The sequence below is a fragment of the Protobothrops mucrosquamatus genome, unplaced genomic scaffold, assembly GCF_001527695.2.
Source record: "Protobothrops mucrosquamatus isolate PMUCROS unplaced genomic scaffold, P.Mucros_1.0 scaffold113, whole genome shotgun sequence".
NCBI lineage: Eukaryota > Metazoa > Chordata > Lepidosauria > Squamata > Viperidae > Protobothrops > Protobothrops mucrosquamatus.
The window spans coordinates 524179-531821 of record NW_015386485.1 but is presented as its reverse complement, the minus strand read 5'-3'; positions in this window follow the sequence as shown (position 1 = coordinate 531821).

Sequence of the window (7643 nt, the reverse complement as noted above, 5' to 3'; positions counted from 1 at the left end):
GGCCGGAGGGTCTAAGTCTCCTGGGGACCGAGTAGAGACCTGAGGACCGGAGCACTCACAAGCTTGTAAATAGCGTGTGCGTGCTCCCCTAACTTGATATGGTCCTCTGCTCCCGCCATATCTGCCCCTCCCCCAGATCGTACTAATTCCTCCCTCCTCCTTCAGCCCCCCACCCTCCCCCCACCCTTTCTACACTGCAACCCCCAGACATGGCTGGTCCTGACCTAAGGGGAACCTCCCCCTCCCCCCCCCACCTTAGTTCCCCCTAAAAATTTGTTAAAACACCCCTGTAAGAGTGATCATGTATTTTAGGATATTTCAATTTATAGAAAGACTATAGGTAGTCCGTGCTTTTGACTATTCATTTAGTGACCATTTAAAGTTATGAAAGTACTGAAAAAAGTGACTTACAGCCAGTACTCACATTTATGATGTGAGGACTGTTCCTGCAGTCATTTGATTGTGCTTGGGTGCGCAGCAGCCATTGCAGATTCATATTGATAGCAGCTTCCCGCAGTTACGTGATCACCATTTGCAACCTTCCCAGCCATCTTCCCATAAACAAAGATAGTTGAGAAGCCAGTAGGAGATTGCAACTTGCACTCATATGATGTTTTATTTAATGACAGTTTCATTTGGTGACGGAATTGCCAGTCCCAGTTAGGTCCATTAACTTACAACTTTTCTTTTAAAGAATATGATTACAGCTCCCTTAACTTCCTCACTTCTCAATTTTACACATATGGTAATAATAATAATAATAATAATAATAATAATAATAATAATAATAATAATAATAATAATAATAATATCATCTGTAATACCATCAAATATCCACATCTTCCTATCCCAGGTCCTTGGTAAGGACTCGATAGGTAGACAAAAATACCAAATCCAGTCTGAACATATGGCTGACTGTGCGATGATCAATAATAATAATAATAATAATAATAATAATAATAATAATAATAATAATAATAATAAAGTTGGAAGGGACCTTGAAGGTCATTTAGTCCAATCCCCTGCTCAGGCAGGAAACCGGGCCTATTCCATTTCAGACAAATGGTTGTCCAGTCTCTGGACAGTGTTGGAGCATTCACAGCTTCTGGAGGCAGGTTGTTCCACTAATTAATTGTTCCAACTGTCAGGAAATTTCTCCTTAGTTCTAGGTTGCTTCTCTCCTTGATTAGTTTCTATCCGTTGCTTCTTGTCCTTTAATATATGTATCTGCTTGTGGGAAGTGACTCATTATGAATATCAAGTTAATTTGAATTTTAAACCCCTCTTATCTTAACTCAGGCAGACAAAGCCTGCTTATTCCTCAAGCTGACCAGGATAAATGCAGTTTATTTTGCAGTTTGGACAGCATTCATTAAATCCTTACACCCTATATGTGAAAGGAGAGGAAAAGAAGCAAACAATTGGCATTTAGCTTCTGCCTTATTTTAGGATAAAATATACATTACGTTAAATGTGTTATTTACAGCAGCTTCAAAGTTTTCTAAACATTAGTTACATGTACTGTATAACCCTGATTTCTCAATAGCTACATTGCATATGGAGGAAAATCTTAACCTTCCTTTCCTTTCTACAGCTCTATTATAAATAGAGAAAAACCTTAAGAAAGCTTTACCACAATTATCAAAATCAACAAAGCTAATGTAAATGCCAGTAAGTGTTGTCTTTCTTATCATTATTTGCATATGGAGTGTTTTTCCACCGAGATTTTAGCAGAAAGGGGATAACATGCATTGCTGTTCCAATAAAAATCAGTCTTCGTATGAATTATAATAATTTTTTAAACAATGTGATTAAGATCTTATACAAGCAGATGGTACAACAAGATGTATCCTTATTTCATAACACACTTCCAGCTGCGCCCTCCTCTTCATTCCATCCACCCTCAAATTTCCCAGAGTTCTTTGTTATGCATAATCATCATGCCCACCATTGTGTAGGCTTGCCCCTTGCTGGATTATCTTTTTCAGATTACCCCCTACCACCTCCACAAGTTTCTGTTTGCACACATTCACACACTATATGACAACTTGAGAGTTCTTTTGACTAGGCTGGTATCTCCTACTAAAGTGTTTCTCAACCCTGGCGGTTTGAAAATGTGTGGACTTCACCTCCCAGAATTCTCCAACCAGCATAGCTGGTAGATGGATATATTACAAACAAACTCTGCACACCTATTAAAAGCATAATATAAGTCCCTTTTGATATTATATCAGGATCAAAGGTCTTTGCTGCTATGAGATTAGTTATAAAGAGGCACTTTCCCTAGATCTGTGCCTTATGATTTATGTATCCATTACTGAAAATGAGCTGTCACACTGAAACTGTTTGATCTTCCTAGCATGCTAAATCCTAAAATAATAGTAATGGAATTAAAAGGCACCACAGGTGTCATGCCTCTAAACTGGGACAAGAAATGCTATGCTTTAAATCAGGAATAGATTTTGCAGCCTCTCTTTAAAATGTATTTTAAATATGCACGTAAAATGTTTTTAAAATAAACTGCCAAAAAGTATGAATGTAATGAGGATACAGTTGCAAGCTTACGTATTAAGCACTTGACTCTTTCCCCCTGCTGAATATATTGCATTTTCTTGCAGCCTTCTAATGTAGAAAGTGACAATTCATGATCTCAGACCTAGAAGAAACTTAATAATGATCAATTATTTTAATTCTCCAGTTATGAGCAGCAGGTATTATTCTGTCAATCCAAAGATAGTTTATTAGCAATAAGCCTCCCCAATGTCAGCACTCCCAGTAATTGAATAGGCTATTGCTTTCAAGACATGAAAACATTTCTGTAATGAATGTGGTAAATCTCATTCCAAGAGATTCAGCCATTAAGCTGAAGTAAAACCAGATTAGAAGTATTCCCCCCTCCCCAAAGAAGGGAATCAACCCATTTCCCATTTCAGGGAGACTTCTGGAAAGAGAAGAGAGTCACCTCCATTTTTGCTTTTGCTTTCTTTCCATTGGAGCTCTTCCCATGGGGCTGAATGAAAGTTGAAAAACAGAAGCCCCAACTCATAAAACAGATTTGGTTCGGAGGTCAGGAAGCTTGATTCCATATATTGAATCTATATGACTTTATATGAATTATACATATATTCATTTGCTTTTGGGGGAGTCTGTGATCTGAGTTCAGTGACTTTGTGTTGTATTTGCAGGAGATCTGAATTGAGGAAGCAGCTGGTTGAGAAAAAGCTTCTCAGAAGTAAATATTCATGATTACTCCCTTTTTCTTTTTCTCCTTTTGTGCCTTTCAACTTCCTTCCACTTCTTCGACCTTGATATATATAGGCCAGTGGTGGCGAACCTATGGCATGTGTGTCAGAGGCGGCACTGTAGGCACGTGCACCATGCCCCGGAGATGGCAACCATCCCTCTTCAAGCAGCCGCCTGCTACCTCACCGAGGTCCCATGTGGTTGGAGGCATCCCAGCACGGCTGGTTTCCCTCCCCCCATCCCATCCCATCCCATCCCTCCTGGCCTCACATGCTCTCTTTTTCCCAGGCACGACCCACTGCATCGCCTCCTCAGTTGTCAGCCGGCCATCCAGCTCAGAGGCGGCTTCTCTGAACTGCTGGCAGCAGGCTGCAGAGCCCCAGAGTGCGCTGGTTGAGGGGCCGGCAGGCTGTGGCTGCTGATGGACACTGTCGGCCCCCATGTGCTCGCTGGCCTCTGTGTGCGGGGACCGATGGTGTCAGGCAGCAGCCGCCCCGGACCCTGCCTCGTCTTGGCCTGCGACAATAGCACCCCTGCCCTGCCTCGCCTTGACTCACCTCATCCCGCAGGATGAGCCTTCTGCCCACCGTCCCACCTGCCAGAGACCCCCTGGATCTCCCCCAACCCTGCCCAGCCCCCATAGACATCCCTCCCCACAAGCATCATTGAGGCGACCACGCCACCTTGGACACACCCACCCATTCTGCCATGACCACCACAGCCACGCCCACCCAGTGGGCCATGCCCACCTGGCACCCGGCGATAAATAAGTGGGTTTCAGTTTGGGCACTCGGTCTCTAAAAGGTTCGCCATCATTGATACAGGCAATGGCTTGAACTCTTAAACAACCCAGGATTCTTTTGGTTGCCCTTTACACATGTTTTTCTGACAACCAAGCTGTTGGAGGAAGGAGGATCGTCACATGATTTTTCCTCAGAACATCAGGAAAGAGAGGGATTTCTCCAGTGTAAAGTGATCAATGGCAGCGGAAAAACCCAATCAGTATTTTGGATTATTATGTTTGGCAAAGAAATTACAGTTGGGGTTAGGTTTTCTTGGGCTTTCTGTTTAGATTTAGTGTGAGTGCATGGAAAAATTGATAAAGTAAATACTTTTATTGACACAATAATAATCCCCATAATGCCAGTACAAGAATTTTCCCTAATCTATATTGCAGCATTCACTCTCAACTCTTACATGAACTAAAATCTACAATTGTCACAAAACCTCAACCTAACATTCATCTATATACTCAATTTAACCAAAAATCTGAATGGTCTAACTCAATGCAAAATTCACCCAACTGGTAAATTAATAATGTGCTCTAACCCAAATCTACACACACAATCACAACCACAACATAAACCTAAGGCTATGGTTAACATAAAATAGCTCTCGCATTACACTTATAAAGCAGACTAGTCTAGCCCCAAATCTAACATTTCTTTCTTCAAGTTAGTTTTTGTGGATGGTTTAGATCACAGGTGTCAAACTCGCCGTGTCACATGATGTGTCACGACGTATTGCGACTTTTTTCGCATTGCCAGGGCTAGGGTGGGCATGGCTTCCACATGGTGCAACTGGCCCACAAGCTGACAGTTTGACACTCCTGGTTTAGATGATTTTTTTATACACCTTTGTTAAATTAATATAACAAGGGTGTAATTCCCTGTTTGTCCCCCACATAATATTTTCTGCTTTCCATTGTCTCTTTAAAAATTTCTGTTTCATTTTACACTAGTGATGTCCTTCTCTTTTTGACAAATAATTGTCTGAAAAGTGGCTGGTATTGCTAAAAATAAAGCTTTAGCAACCATCATGCTAAAGTGAAAATTACAATTTTTGGAAAACAGCCAAAGTAGGTCATAATGGCTTGTTGAAAGATATTTCATAGAACTGTATACATGATTTAGAAATTGGACATGTGTTTTTAATGAGACAATGCCTTGCATGCTTATGAAGATTGCATTATGGTAGTATCAAAGAAAATAGAGCTTATTTTACATTTGCATTTTATGAAAGGGAGTAGCTTGTTGAGCCAATTTCAAATTCTGCTAGAACAAGGATTTATTTCAATGCTTGGGGCTGAAATTTGTGATTTACAAATCATTGTATGATGGCTCTGGAAATTTTACAGAAAGATGTTTTGTCAATGATGATTGGTGCTTCCATAAGGAGTTCCTACTTTCTTTGTTCAAACTGAGCTCAGCCTCCTTTCACTGATCCTTCACATTCATAAATTTGATTAAATATAATAAACATCTCACAGAGGGATAACAAGTCTTTGGTACTGAAGCATTGTAAGACTTGGCCATCAGTGCTCACTGATCTACTGCATTCATATTCTTTTCCATCTGTGGGTAAATCTGGGTTGAATCACTGTAGTGAGCTAAGAGACTGGAATGCTCATGCAGTTTAGGACTGTCTGATGAGCCATCCTTTAGTCTTCATACCAAAATAGCTGAGAATAGATCAGCAGAAGATAGTTATATAATTTCATATAAATTGTGCCAGCAGGAACCTGCAGCTTTAAGTTGTCAAACTATGTCAGAGACAGCAATTTATGGGAGATACAATTAAATTCCAGGGACGTTAAGATTCTGCATTCTTCTATCACCAGATTAAATACCTGCCTCAATATTTGCTTTATTGTCCATTATGTTCTTCTGCTCAGTACTTAAAATTCAGAAGATGCTTTTCATTCAAAACAATGATACTAATCAGACCAAATAAACTAGCAGATGTTTATTTATATCTCACTTTTATTATTTTTACTAATAACTCAAGGCACTGAACATATCCAACACACACCTTCCTCATCTTATTTTCCTCACAGCAATTCTGTAACGTGAATTGGGCTGAGAGAGATTGACTGGCTCAGGGTCACCCAGCTGACTTTCATGGACAAGGTGGGACTTGAACTCACAGTCTCCCACTCTTTAGCCCAGTGCTTTAACCAATACACACCAACACACATACACAGACATTCGGAAACACAGTTACTGGATTTATGATTTCAGTAAACAGTGACATAGGCTGGGAAAATGGGAGGGTTTCAGAGTTTTAAAAGGATATTACTAAAATTTTATCTAAGAACTGACTTTAATAAAAGAAAGCTTAAAAAAATGACTAAAGAAAATAGAAATTTAAAAATTATGCTGAGAACAACACACAAAAAATTAATCTAATGAAATTGGCCACTATTTATTATTGTTTGTCTCCAGTATCCTGAAATTTTCTTAGAAGACAGATATTGCATAATATTTATCTTATATTCTTGAACAGTTAGAAGCTGTAAGGATCATTAGACTTTGCTGTTTTCAGAGCTTCTCTAATAGTCCAATTTAAAATTTCTAAAGCTCACCAAATGGACTAAAAAGCTTTTAGATTGTATTGCATATTTCTAGTGGAAACATTGTTGATACTCACCTGAACATTTCTCCATGTAGGAGAAATAATGCTTGAGCATCCTGCTCTATTTGGGTTTCAGTAACACTTTGGATTACTTCCATACCACACCGGAAATTAGCAATAGACAACTACCATTTGCTCGGCTCTTAAATCAATTTAATTCCAATTAACTTACTCTTTTCCCAACTCTGATCTTTCCCTGTTGCAGGAACTGAGTCATTCTTTTAGTGTTGTGGTCAGAAGCTGCTTGTGGAGTGAGACATTTGGCTTCTAACCTCGAGGTTTTGTTTTTTTTAAATTTTAAATCATTGTTGCTCGTGGTGCAACAGGAAGATTTCTAGATATCATTTTGCCTGTAAGGAAAGATTTGGAATAGTTTTCGGTGCAGTGCTGTTTCTAAGAGAGTTATATGCAATTTCTTTGTTTTGCTTCTTTTTATGATTTTTTTTGAGCAGGAGCACTTTTCTCTGTTTTAGAGTATGATTTTGCCTACAGAGACACTGGCATAGCTAATATGTGCCGGTATGTCAGGAACATAAATATAGGTATAATTTGTTATGTGTTACATTGTGCATTATGTCATTTTCATACCATAAGGGATAGATCCAAAGTTGAGCCAGCCCTAATCCCCCCAAATAAAAGTGAGAACTAACAACCTACAAGTTTACTCAACTAGTGATTCATCACCACAGAACAAATTATAATGCAATAAAGAAACTTTGAAAAAGTTTACTGCTCTATCACTCATTGTAAGACTCATTAGCACTTGGGGGAATTTTAAATTCTTTCATATTTGGCCTATATTTGACACAACAACCTGAAATATTGAGAAGTTACAGGATTACTTTTCACAAAAGGTATATGCAGGGCTTTTTTTTGTCATAGAACGCCCAGAACAGAGTTCAGGCATTGGATGGAACCTTGTAGGATAGGCAAGGCGGGTTGTATGACGTGTGAGTTCCAGCACCTTTTTTTTTTTTTTTTTTTTT